General features: G+C 38.5%; 1 protein-coding gene across 2 annotated transcripts in view; it reads right to left on the bottom strand.

Moving 5' to 3' along the window:
* The window catches only part of PTPRN2 (protein tyrosine phosphatase receptor type N2), a 641,953-nt gene that overhangs the window by 116,196 nt on the left and 510,953 nt on the right, over positions 1–14,804 (bottom strand). The gene's annotated exons all lie outside the window — the stretch shown is intronic.

Here is a 14,804-nt window from a genome sequence, read left to right as displayed (position 1 = left end):
GTGGGATAGGATGGGATGGGATGGGATGGGATGGGATACGATGGGATGAGATGCGATGGGATGGGATAGACAGGCCGGCCCGCCCCCTCCCAACACGCCCGCTGCCCCGGCAGCCGTCGGGGGCACCGCCACTGCCTCCTGCCCGGCCTCGGCCGGCTTTGCCTCCCGGTGGGAGCGGGTGGCTCGGGCTCCCCGCGGCTGTCCCAGAGACACTGCAGCAGCGCAGTGTAACAATTCCTTGTTCCCCTTTTCCCAGGACAGTATTCATCCTTCCAGCGCTCCTCGGCAGCCGCCACCTGGGTAAGGTACATGCTCCTGTCCGGGGAGCCAAGGAAGGTCAAGGGCCGCCTGAGTCCCCAGAACAACCCTCCGCCCCGCCCCAGAGGGATGCTTCACTTAAACCTGTAGGACAGCACCGAAATATCATCGCCATTCCCTGCACAGGGTCGCTCTTCCATGCTCAGAAAGCGCAGAGTGGTTGTGCCATGGGCTCACTCCCACTAACCTCACACTCGCACCCAGCCTTCCCATCCCAGGGCGAGGAGGATGCTCTTCGCATCACCACCTTTTACGACAAGAAGGTTTCCAGGCAGAAGAGGTACTCCTCACTCTCCTACCTCCTGACTGGCTTCTGCTCATGGAAAATCCTTCACGTTCCCACAGATTAGCACAAACTTGGCTTCTCCAAACATTTCATCAGCCACGTTTGTAGTGCACGGTATCAGCATACTATCTGTCAGTCTGTCAGAGAGCACCCCTCTTCGTCTGAAATCCTCCTGCCCCCATAAGAGCCACAGCATACATAATTCGCTCACTAGCCTGTATTACTTAAGTTGAAAGATAAATGAACCCGCCAAGAGATTTCATTAAAAGGACACGTGTGTTTGCATATTGATCCTTCTAATGAACTGTCTGAAGCTGATAAATACTTCCATTAGCTTTTTAGTTTGTATTTCTTATTTACAAATATATTCATTGCCATTTCCTGGGCAAATATTGCATCTTTTCCGAGCTGTCAGGTGCTCAATGGGTTGAACTGGCCAAGTGTCAAAAGACAGCAAAATACTAGTTAAAATATGTATTTTTTTAACAGTGAGATTTTGAGTAATTTGCAGTGAAGTTTAAAATACTTTTAATTTTCAAGTAATTTTAATTACTTCTATCATGTGCTAAATGTGACCTTTGCAGCTATGGCAAATATCTGTCAGGGTTATGTAACAGGGAGAAATTATTTAAAAACAGATTGTTTAATGTGCTATTCATTAAAGATGTTGGAGGTGTTGCCAGATAGAAGAAATAATTTTCAATAGTTTACTAATTTTAAATTTAGAAACTGTTTTTAAAGTACTCATAGCACTTTTACTCACAGTTCTTATTTGTGAATGGACTTACTGATACTTGATAAATTTTTATATGATTTAATTAATTTACAAACGGTAAAACAAATCCCCCAGCATTTCATTATAGAATTTCTAGAAAGTTTCATGTATTTTTCTTGGAAAAGAGTTGACATTGAAAGAATAAATGACTTTGAGACAGTTTCTTTGGGTTTGGCGCATCTAAAAATACCGCTATTTTGAAGATCTGCATTAACATTCATCCAAATTCAAGAGCTGTATTTGAACTATGCCTAAACTCAAAATATTCTAAATCTTGCAATTTCAATGAGAATGATGCTGAAACATGTTTTCAGTTTGCACAGAACAAAACTCTTGCCTGAAAACCAGCAATGTTTGTCAGGACTCCCTAAAAGTCTGTTCTTCATGACTAGGTGCTGAAACCACACTGATCTTTTTGCCTTGATTTCTGGCTACAGATCTGTCTGCACTTCTAAGTTGGGCCATTTCTTTCTGCAAATGCATGTACAATGTATGAAATAAATTTTAATTCTTTTAAAGCATGTATGATAGAGTAAAACACCATTTAATTTTATTTATTTTTTTTTTTTTTAAAAAGTTATATCTAACATCCTTTGGAGGTTTGCTCCTTAAATACGGATGTAAATACATTGCAGAGGATTTTCCACAGACTTTCTGTCCACGTGGATCTGAAAATCAAAGTGGAATTTCCTTCTCTCCTATGAAAAAACTGTCTTTTCTAAATATTAACTTCCTATTCCACATTTTTTGAAATTGCCTTACCTGTAGGAATACATGTAGAAAGAGGCAGAATCCCCATGTCTTGAAAACATCACACCTTTCTTATAAATAAAACCAACACCTAGGACTATAACTTGAAGTAGACTTTCCAAGATTTTAATCACTAGACTTCATTGAGTTTTATGTCTTATCTTCTCATGCACATCTCTAAAGATCAACACTAGACACATTCTACTTCCAAGAAAATTTTAGAGCTCTTAGCTTTATTAAGAAAATTATTTCATTCTGGCTAAGATTTGAATCTAATTAATCTGTCTTGTAGTTTAAAAATGATAACTAAATTCAAGCTGCATACTATTCTTCAGAGACAGCTTAAAATATTAATTAACTAAAGAGTGCATTTTCCATTTATTTTAATTACATTAATACAGTTTCAATAAATAAAATAGTTCTATGCTTCATCAAATCAAACAAACTCAGATGCAAATTTTTCTATTGATTAGTTCCCTGTTCACATTGGCCTGTTTTGACTGTTCATTTTTAAATAGGAAAGAGATGCAGAAATGTTTGGGGTTCCCATTAGTGAAATAAGGTCCAATGGTCTGAAAAGGTCAGTTCAGCCTTCTAAGAGGCTGATGTAACCCTGTAAAAGTGGCACTCTGATAATGTATTGCTTATAAAGGTAATCAGTGAGATAAAACTGGATGCATTTATAGACATTTTTAAACAAATGAAGGTTTTACTTTATTACATTTTTCTAAGTAAGTTCAAAAAAATCCTATTAGATCTCTCTGATCCACTTGCCTGTGATGCTTACTGATCCACAGACAAAATATTATAAGTGGATGAATTGCATTTTTAATATTCAATTTAATTAAAGCTGACATGTTCTAGATTTGCAGGTGCACCTCTTTCTTGAGATAAAGCACAGGACAAGACAGTGGCAGTTATGTCAAAAAATAAAAAGTGTCATTCTACCTAATTCAGTAATAACTCTATCATTCAAATATTTGAGCAGCAGCATCAGTGGAAGGAAAACTAAATATTGAAGACAAAGTTTCAAAATACCACAGGAGCCATGGCAGGTGTTTTGAAAGATGTCTTTTATACAGAACATGTGGAGTCTCTTTGTAACATAGGGCCCAATCCTGCCCACTGCATTCTAAGTAATTAAATATAAATCAACAGAACTAATCAGAATAGCAACTGCAACACAGTAGTAAATATTTTCAGGGTCAGGCTTTATGTAAATTGGTATTTCACAATAAAATAATTGCAATATCGAAACTTTAATTCCACTGTGCTTAGGTTTATAGTCACAGAATATAGATAAAAATATTAATTTAAGTTTTAACATGACACTACTAGTGTTATTATGAAAGCCTGATTAAGGAGCCTCTATAAAAATACTAACTCCAAACCTGTTTAATGGTAAAACATTATGAGAAATGCGTGATTTTACATTGTGATCTTGTTATAGCAGAATGTGGCTATCATCGAAATGCTGGACTTCTTTTACGCATCAATACTGCACGTGCTTGCCAAGAATTCAGAGACCTGTTAGGTATCAGTTTTCTCTACTGTAACATCAGCAGATTAGTTTGTTAAAGTGCTATTTTAATATTGTAATCAGTTGTTTGTTTCTTCTTTCCTGAGATGAAAACAAACTAGTATAGTTTACATATGAAAAGGTATTTTCAGAATAGCAGCCAGTGCTGCAAATCTGTAGGAGATCTGAAATCAAGATGTGTTTTTCCTGCCTTTGACACAGATATTGCTCTTTCTATCTTATCTTCTAATACTGGTAGCCTCAGGACAAACATGGATTACGTTAGAAAATTGTCCTTCATTATATTGATTGAAATTCACTTCCAACCCACTTCAATCTGATGTTAGAACATTTTTATTAGCTTTAAATTGTTTTCATTATAAATTTAAAATAATAAAATGCTTTTATAAATAGTTTAAAGTTCTGAAGCAGATGGTTTGCAAAGTTCGTTTGTGCTTCTACAGTCCAACTGAGTTTCTTTTTGCACCAACCTTCCATTTCTGACTGCAGAAAAAGACCATCTCTGTGGAATATACAGCAATGCCTTCTATGAAAACATATGGAGACAGCACTTAAACTGTTACACAAATTCTCAAGAAAAGTCAGAATTGTAGAGCACTGTCTGACCAACTGAAGTTCGTGTACTAGTAGCACTCTATTTAAGATTTCTAGTTGCTGCTACCATTGCTTTAGTGTCCCTGATACGGGTCTTGCTTTTATGTTGTGACACACAGAAGCAGTGGAAGTCTGAGCAGCATTAGCAAAATCACCAGTAATACTGGTCCTGGAGCTGGGCCTTAACAGATAATTTGATAAAGATGGCAGACACACAGAATATTCTTCTTGTACTTTCACTGTATCTAATAAAGACACCACTCCCACTCCCACCCCAATTCCCTGTTTTAGAAATCAATTTACCAGGGTTTTCCTCTTTTTCTCCTCCTACTGATGGAATGACAAAATGTCCCTTCGTTGGAAGCAGGCCCTTGGCCAGTACAGCAAGTGGGCACTATGTAAGTGGCATTTGTAATATAACTAGAATCCCGAAAGTATTAATACTTACCAAAAAGAAAAGGAAGACTCTGACACTTATAGGAAAGAGGATAGAGACTAGATAACTTTCAGAAAGTCCCTTTCTTCTCTGAGTCATACAAGCGTTTGAGAACATTGAAAAATTTTGCTTTTTCTGGCTATAGAAACAGGAGGGTGACTGCACTGGTTTATGCAACCACAAGCAGCAAAACCTGGATAAATAATCATGTGTGATAGCATGCTAAAAGGAATGTATCACACATTCATTTTAAAAATACATGCTTTAAATTCATATCTTCAGATTATATATGAAATCAGAAAGGTTGTTGAAAAAACACTTATCCTGTGTTTTCCATGTAATGAGTCACATACACACACACCCAGGAGATTTTTCCAATTAAGTTCAAAACAGAGTTCCATAGGTTTAAAATTCCATTTAAACCAGTAGGGCTTTAGAGTCACTGCTGTACTGACGCAGATATGTCAATTTACAGTAAATGTAGGTATGGTCCCTAAACTCTCACCTGTACTCGGACACTTGGTGCTTGATGCAATTATCACTGAAGTCTCACTTTTTTTAAATGGAAGAAGAAGAGCAGTGGTGTTGATTTATCTGAACAGAAGTTTTCACCTTTAACAGTGGTCTTACAAGTGACACTGAGAGCTGCATCCGCATGCCAGTCACTGTAATCTCATAACTTTGTCAGAGTTTTGGAAGGGCAAAAAGTGGAGGGGTCATGCCAGAGCTTGATAAAACATGCACTGACAAGCCTCTCATGCAAAGCTAATTGCAGAAGGAAAGTCAAAGCTTCTGAAAAGATCTTCTGTTTATCATATTTTTTTTGTGATTTGCTCAGTCTTTTAAAAGAAAGACCTTCTTGCCTCTTCCCTCCTTTTAATCACTCTGTGTATGGCAACTTTGTACAAAAAGTTTTCCAATAAATCTCCAAGATTTCTCTTAAATCAATATCAAATTTTAAATTGTCAGTAATACTAATGATGCAGGCCTTTCAAACACTGATCTCAGAAAAAATGTAGGGCTTTACCATCCAAAACTGCATATAGAATTTAGTTTTCCACAATGAATTTAATAGTCTCCAACATAGCTGCTACTAAGTTTTGTGTGTTATGTTTCCTTGTGAGTTCAAGAAAATTAATGAGAAACAGTACTTATGGAAAAACTTCCTTTGGAAGTCCTTCCAGCCTCCCTCTGGTCCTGGACTCAGAGCTCCTGAAGACACTGTGGAGATCTCAGGATGGATTTTTAATGTACCCAGGGAAGAGCTACAGGTTTAGTACCTGGATCAATTGTTTTGTGCATGAAAGTGTAACTCTCCCACAAGAACCTCAGAGGCCAGGAAATGTGTGCCACGATCAAAGCTTATATCCTTTCCTACTGCCTAGCCCTGCTTGTAGGAAAAAAGCACACCAGGGTCTGACTTCACAGGTAAAAGGAATCTATGCCTGAAAGTATTGCATTGTTTTAAAACATATATGTACAGGAAGTTTTTAGAGTTATAACTATGATTAATAGAAACATTCTGCTGCTCAGCTCTTTGAGGAAGTTGAGAAGATGCTGTTGAGAAAGGGATGTGTGAAGGCATTCTTTAAGGTCTTCATTTTTTCTATGTCATTGTCTTCAATTCACTATTTTTAATAGTTTTGTTTCTTTAGCCAAGTAAAGCTTTGGGATTGGTTATCACGTCTTCTGCTTCACTGAGCCAAACATTTGACCCGGCACTCCTGGGGACTACTTTGTTGTAACCCCACTATCTATGTTCCCTGATGCTTGTGTCTTTCATCCTGCTTCCTTGCTTCCAAAACCCCAAGTCAAGTCCATGAATGCAGAAAGTCCTTTAGGCCCCCAGTTAAGGGTTTAAGCGAGGTGCAATCAGTCCCTTGGTCTCCTACTGGCCTGAAACAGCTCAGTACAAGTAGAATTTCTTTTCTTTTACGTTCAACATTTTAGTTACTCTACTGTTGATCACAATTAAAAATCAACTGAAAAAATATCATTCCTTTAGAAAAGTTACCATAGAAACAACACCAGAGAATTCCCTTTAAAAATGTCAAGATTTCCCTCACATTTAAATACAGACTCCCAGGCATTACTCATGCACCATTAAAAATTGCAACACATCCAGTGAGTCATTAGTATAAAAATATATCTATAAACATACACTCTTTTAGGATAAAGATGTTTTTGTCTCAATAAATGTATATCATGACACGACCAACTTTTGATTTTATCTTGTTCTCCCTTAGATCCCTAGAGAAAACTTGAACACTGTCACCTCCTGTTCAAACACCTGATTGAGGAAGGAGAAAACAAAAATGAAGAGTGACAAAACACACAGAATGTGAGAAATGCCAGGAAAAGCTACTCAGAAAGGAAGAATAACTTTGAAAACATATTTACATGGTAGGAGACAAGATGAATGGAAAGAAAAATGTATGAAATGAGACACAGTGCAGACATTCTCCACACAGAGCGAATTTTAATGTTATATCTCAAAGTAAGAAAATTTTAAATTGAGAAATTTCCTAATATAAACTAATCAAGGCTATGGTACTCTGCTATATCAGTTAATTTTCATTTCTTTGTACCAATTTGTAGCATAACATTAATCTCATGTACTATTCTACTCCATCCTCCTTCTGTGGCATAGGTAGAAAACTCTGACAGATTTTGGCAGAGTAGGTAAAGGTCCTTCTGCATTAGACACTTTGATCATATGGGAGTAGAAGAAAATATGCTGGAGTCAAAGTGGAAGGTTCTCTGCAAGTAATAATAATGTAAATTTAAAGAAAATTCAGAACTGGTCACAAAGAAAGCTGATAAATAGTTTATTCATAAACTCTTGCATATTTAGAGGAGATAATAATATAAAGGCATTGTGCCTTCCCTTTGCATTACTGGCTGTGCTGTAGATAAACAAGCATGGCTGAATGGAACCAGATTAATGATAATAATGACAGTTTTCTCATTTTCTTTGTAGTAGAGCCAAACTGAAAATGAGGAAAAACAACAAAATTGAACTATTTTTTTGTTCTTCAGGCTCTTATAAAAATGTTTCATTTCTTTCATTCTCTTAATGCAGGGAATCTTAGAAATTTGCCTCTGAATTTTTAGTGGTAGAAGTAATCCTATTTTTGCTTAGTCCTATTTCCTCATTTTTTTACTTTTTTTTGCCATTTTTCTCTCCCTTATTCAGGGAGAGAAAAAAAACCATCAAAAAACAGACAAAAGGAAAAGAGTAAATCCAGTTAAAAAAAAGCACCAAGTAAAATTATTTTTCTTTCTTCCAATATTTAGTTTCTTCTGAGCATTTAGATTTGTTAAAAATGCTGCAAACATTTTCCATATTAAAAAGAAATTTCAAATATATTATTTTATCAGGGTTTTTTTGTTTGTTTGTTTACACAGAATGACAACATTGGGAAGGTTGGAAGGGACCAATGGAGTTAGGCAGGTTACACTACAGCATATTACTCAGGATTGTGTCCAGACAGTTTTTGAATATCTCCATAGAAGGAGACTCCACAACCTCTCTGGGCAATCTCTTCCAGTGCTCAGTCACCTGCACAGTGAAGTCCTTCCTCATGTTCAGGTGGAACTTGCCACTATCCACTTATCAATTTACATAATCACCATAGTATGATAGTTAAAATATAGATTTAGGTTTTTTGCTGTTAGAATTGTGTTTTCTGTTCCCACTTCAACTGACATGGAAAAAGAGAATAAAGCCAAGGAATGAACTGAGATTATGTGAAGGTGCATAGCAGTGCAGGATCAGGACAGATGTATGTAGAAGACACCATGAGAGAAACATACTCAGGAAGTGATCCCATGTTTTAAATCAACCTAGAGATTTTGATTATAAATTTCCTGCCAATAAGAAGGATAAACACTTGTAGTATTTTCATCCTAAAAACAGGAAGGGCAGTGCACAGTACAGTTGTATCTGATGTATCTTTGACATCTTGCATCTGGTTTAAATTATTACTACTTCTAAAATGAAAGGACAGGTTTTGGAAATATTTAGATACTGTTTATATTTAGATATTATTTTTCACCAGCACTGATCTCACAAGGAGTCATATTCTCACATTTACCCCAAATTGTACCCCAGCTACACTGTTAGCAGGCTTTGCTCAATAGGCATCTAGCAAGAGGCATTGCCAGCATGGACTGCAGAGAAAAGTTTAGTTATGAAACACAAGAATATTGTGGCAAGTTTTCAGCTGGAAGTTGATTTTAAATCTTTGGTAATTATGTTTCCATTCAGAGCCACGAAGTAGTTTCGCATAGCAATAGATCTGTTTGTTTCAAAACCGAGTTGTTCAACATTGTCTGGATCAGCAAAACACATTTATTGGTTTATAGACTCAGTGCCATAACATTCTGGGGTGCCCATGAGAGTTGGGCTTTGCATCTGGATATCAAAGGTAGGTGATTAACGTGCTGAAGCTGCCCTGGCAGAGAGCTCCCCACTGACCACACATCTGAGCAAGGGCTATTTCTCTGTAAAGTGAGAAATTTGCTAAAGGGAAGTGCTATTTTCTTCAGTAGCCCTCCTCACTGTTTCTTCAGCAGGATGTATTTACTTTCTCTATTGTGAGAATTCCTGTGTGTTCACCTCATCATTCATCTGCCTTTAGATAGGAACAAATATGAAGCGGGACCAACACAAAGGCCCGAGGTTCAGCCCTGAAGCCCCTTCTGCACGGTCCCGAAGCTTTGCCACACATGAGTAATACACCTCGCCCTAAAATCTCTGTGCCACTTCTCAGGTCCTCTCTCTGAAAGACGAGTTGTTGGAGCTGTAACAGTCTACACTGGGGAAGGTCTGTCCTAATCTATTTTTATTCACATGTATGAATCACACTTCCATGCACCACTGCTAGAAATAAAATAGTAGCCCACCTCAAAGCTTTAAATTACTTAGGGCTTAATTAAGAGTATGATAGAACGGATATTAAATTTAAGATGCAGTCAGTGGGTAAATTAATGTAGATACAAGCTCATGTGTCTGCTGCATACCTCAATCTGGTAGTTTCATGCAGAACAAATTTCCTACTCCCTTTTTTTCCCAAGACACAACATAAAGTAGTGTAACAACCATGATTACCATTACATGACAATTAAACAATTTTGAAATTGCAGGGTTTGGCAACATGACTATCATATGTATGACAAAGAAAAATGGTATCTTTCTGCATCAGTTTATCTCATACATGAACAAGCACTGGATCTTGGCCCACTCGAGTTGCTTTGTGACACTGCAGTTTTCAATCAGCCTCAGGGCTAGGGTAGGCTGATCCTCAAGCATTCTCCTGCATCAAAGAGGCAGAAGAGTGGCTGTATATTGATTCCTCCCAGCCTCTATACAAAGACTACTCCTTCAGGATAGGAATACAACAGGAGTGCATTAAAACGAGAACATCAAACTTCTTTGTAGAGAGCCCCCTTCCACTTTTAATTAGGGTGATGCTGAGTGAGTGGTCCCTCAAAATGGGAAATGTTTCAGGAAGAAGACCAAAGCTCTCCTGTCTTACCCATGTGGGACAACATGTGAATCCTGCACACTTCACAAGTTTGAGCAATCATCTGCATGGAAACGAGAGATGGAAAAAGTTGCAAATGATTTCTCATCCCAGCCATTTGATCTGGCACTTTTTTTCAATAGGACTCCTTGTTACAACTGGGCTCTTTTACAAGAAATTTCCTGGTTGCACTTGATTATTTGCAATAAATGCAGAGTTGGGCTGAAATACAGCATATTATCCAGTTTCCTTGGTAGCACTTTGGTTCTGTCAAAGCATTTACTCTGAAGCACAGGTCACTTCAGCTGATGGAACAGTAGAGGAGAGATGCTTAGGAACGAGCTCTGTCTCTTCGTCCTATCAGATAGTTTCTAATACAATATCAGACCAGTTTCTAATTTCAATTTGCAGTTCCCATTCTCTCTCACCACTTACATTTTTGAAACAACCTCTCCATACTACTTTAGATTGTTAAAGATATGCCTGAAGGACAATGAGCAGAAAACCAAACAAACAGATCATCAAGATCATAATTTATTTTTAAGCTGCTATCTTTCTGTGGGTTTCGTATAGAGCCCTGACTTTTGCTCTCTGTTGCTGTGCAGAACAGTTTAGGAAGACTATAGATCTGAGACTATGAAGACTCTGTTACTTTACACCCAATTACAACACTAAATGAAGAGCTCCAAAAGTTAGGCTTTAGTCTGTTTGTGTGTCACTGGTGACATGTGCTAAGGAGGGGAAGAGAATTTCTGAAGAGTGTATTAACAATATACAGTTTTGATTGCAATTTGTTAACAAATTTATCAAAATGGATGTTAAGCAAAACAAACTCTACATTTGGCCAGAGAGCTGGACCTCATTGTAATCAAAAGCTAGAGAATAAGAATGTTATAAATTGCTTTCCAGTGGCTAAGAAAGGGAATAAATTCAAAGTGCTTTTTATGGGAGAAGAAATTGGCCGACTGTACTATTTCACAGTTACAGTGTATGGTTTAGGGCTACAATTACAAATCATAATTTTCGAGGGTGAACTCCCTGTTTGGAGAAAACAGGCTGAGTAACTTCGTCCCTCAGGTGCACGCTCAGGACACGTGCCAGAACTGACAGTGTTCGTACATCTGATGAGGCGGCATCAGCAGGTCACTGCTAATTGCAGGGCTGCAAAGCGATGCTGCAGCTCCCCTCCTGCACGCTCAGAGCTGGGGGGCATTCTTTCCTTCCCGCTCCCTTATGGTGTTTTATTAGGGGAGGGCTCCTTAGATACTTGAGTTGTGCTTTTTTTCAGGAGTGAGAGAAGGTTGCTGGAAGCAGACGTGATGCTGCTCGGAGGGAGGGGAGTCACGATTTCCAGGAACTCGCACACTCAAGATTGACGCGGCGCTGAACATGGGAGACAACAGGGCTGAAGGCAGAGTCTGCAGCCTTCAGCCCACTCTCTCTTCCTGCACATCAAGGCACTTAGAGCAGAGAGGCAAAGGATCACCTTGGCGCCGTCCTCTGTGCCTCTAAAAGCTGATCCTGAGCCGACTTTTTGTCACGTGCTAAGACTCGTGCACTGCAAAACTGTGCAAGGGTAGAGTGGGGAGAGCTTGTGCCTTAGGACATCTATAAGCTCTCACACATAGAACTGGCTGTACACGAGCGCCAGAGCCAATCACCACCTCCTTCAGGAACATCGCACGACCCTCACAGGGCAAACAGGCCAGCCAGGCTCACTTGCAGAGAGACCAGAAGCGGATGACACAACTAATCGCAGCTGGTGGAGTTATAAAAGTTGATATTTTCTTATAGCTGCACAGATTCAGAGTAGGTGCTGTGCTCTCGATTGCTGCAGACAAGCTCTTCCAAAGCACAGCATGGACTGGGCAAAGCCCAGGTCCTGGAGCTGGTTGGAGCCAGGCACTGGGCTGCCCTCACTGGTCTGCACATGACCATTGGAGAAACCAAACACAAATTCTACAAGACCTTCATAATCATATAGAGATGTGCATAACAACAGACAATAACTGGAGGAGAGAAAAGTGAGGGCAGCTGGATTTCAGTTTTGGATGTAGGCACTTCTCACTGCAGGCTCCTAAATCCTGCACTGAATTCAGCCCCAGGTTTCAGGGGCAGCAGCTGCATTATGCATTTTCCTCAGAGTGTCAGCTCTCAAGCTTCTTAGAGCAGGGACATTCATCATCTACAGAACTGCTGGATTATTTATCATTGAGAAAAATCAAGCACTCATACATTAATTTAAAATATTAATATCAATCTATTTGTCAGCAAAACTCTAAATGGTTATGAAATATGTGTAGTGCAGCAGATTTTACTTACAGGAACACCAAACCATACCTTAACATCTCTTTTGTTGGAATTCATCTATAAACCCTGTGACTAAGATATGCTTTGACTTTAACACCTCTCCAGTGGCTTGCTGCTTTTCTTTATTAAAAAGGATCCCAGCAGAGCATTTTTTCTTGTTATAGATCACTTTTGCCCCTCATAGTAGAAAATGTGTGCTCACACTAATTTCTATATAGCAGATTATTACTATTTTTCTGTGATGATCAGATCTGAACTACTTGTCCTGGCAGAATGATTTATGCATCTCATTTCAATAAGAATAGGCCTCCATTTGATTTTGAAGAAAAGACAGGATTTTTTTTTTTTTTTAAACAACTGAAGTTAAAGAGGATTACAGAGACCTCTGGAAAAACAAAAGGTGTAAACATTTTATTTACATTTGACTAATAATATTGTCAGCACAACAACAACCACAGGCTTATTTTAAAGCCTAGAGGATTTTAACATAGTTGGTATTACAGACTTTTGATGGTAGGTATAGGCTAGAGCTGCTAGCTGGGCTGATTTAGACAGATAGGAGGGGAACTGTGGATTTTATGGGCTGGTTGGGACACTAGAAGAAGAAATAAAGATGCCTGTCTGGGGTCAGGTCAAGACACATTCATGGAAAACCCTGTTCATCCTCTTACAGCCTGGCCACACAAGGAAAATCACATTGGCATAAAACTGTCTCACAAACTGGAATAATAAATCCATGATTGGTGTTGGGACCAGTGCACCTACTCCAAGTGAGAGGGACTCCCTTAACTACAGGGTTTATCAGCCCTCTCTGAATCCTCCAAGGTATTCATCCCCAAATTATCTTCATACGTTATCCTCTCCTTTTCAAACTAGAATATTTTATTGGCACACAGTGGGTCAGATGGAGATGAAAGGATGAATGGGAAGAGGACAAGGTGATTTCCATCTTCAGATTCAAGCCAGATCTCATCAGAGTAGCATAAAAAGCCCTCCAAAGCTAACAATGACAGCCAAGTGTTTTGTTTTACAGATTTCCATAAGTCTTCGGACCTTGGGAAGATGAGGTTATAAGTGGGCATAGAGTTTCTGGTTTTCTTCCCATGTCTGCCCATGACACTTTGTATAATCTTTCTCAAGATATTACATTTATCAGTTCCTGAGTTTTCTTATTTGTAAAATGGACAGAGCAGAACTTCAATCCCTCACAAGGCTGTTGTAGAGCCCAATTCATTAAAATTTATAAGATGCATTCAAGTTTTTGGCCAAAAGTTACTGTATAAATTGCAAAGATTGTAACATCTGTTTCCCTACACAGTTGAATATAAACCAGAAGAAAAAAAATAATGTGTACAGGTCTTATTGTGCTACCATAACCATTTCTATATTTTTCTTTATGGTTGAAGTCGAAAAGTTGTAGGTAGGTATTCCCAAGCAGCAGATCCTTTTTGAAGAAAGTGTGACTCTCCTTTGGGACCACCAAAAGAGACCTGCCTCTGGATTGGGTGGATTTCTAGCTAACAGAAGCAACATGAACTCACTGACTATGGGATCCGATCTAGATCACTGCTAGACTTTGATACAATATTGCTAACAGGAATTGGAAAATTAACATTAAATTAAGCAAGATGTCCAAGTATTTTCCAAGTATTTTTACCCTGGATGAACAGTAACCAAGAGGGACACAATACAGTTAATTTAAATATCACAGCTGATAGACAGATGTTAAGACAGATTCCTGTAACAAGTGCCATAAAGCAGGAAAAAACAAAGGTGGCTTTGTGAAATATGCCAAAACCAGAATGATAGGGGACAAAAACTAATCTTCTTCTTGTGGGTGTTGTATATGTGAGGATTCTAACTGGTCTTCAGGATGGCTCAAAGATTACGTATATCATTGAAGTGCCAACACTGCAATTTCTTGGTCTTCTCAGGATCTTATAATGTGCCATGGATATGCAAAGTCAGGCAATCTATCTCAACTCCACCCATAAAATGAAAAATCTAGAGTTTAATGAGATGGCTGCTAAGGGATAGTTAATTTCATTAAAAAATGACAACAAGAACAACCTTGTGTTTCAATGCAGTCTTGGGGAGAAAGAGAAGAAATTAAGTGGTAATAATTGGTTGGCAAACAGCAAATACATGAATACCTGCACAATGAATTTGTTACTTGCAGGCTGGTCGGAAGGATGAACTACTTGGTCTAATTAGGAAAGCCTAGTATCTAATGACTCTTACATTCCAGTATTGTGAAAAAAAAACCC

The sequence above is a fragment of the Pseudopipra pipra genome, chromosome 1 (assembly GCF_036250125.1).
Source record: "Pseudopipra pipra isolate bDixPip1 chromosome 1, bDixPip1.hap1, whole genome shotgun sequence".
Taxonomy (NCBI): Eukaryota; Metazoa; Chordata; class Aves; order Passeriformes; family Pipridae; genus Pseudopipra; species Pseudopipra pipra.
This window is presented reverse-complemented; position numbering and strand designations above follow the sequence as displayed.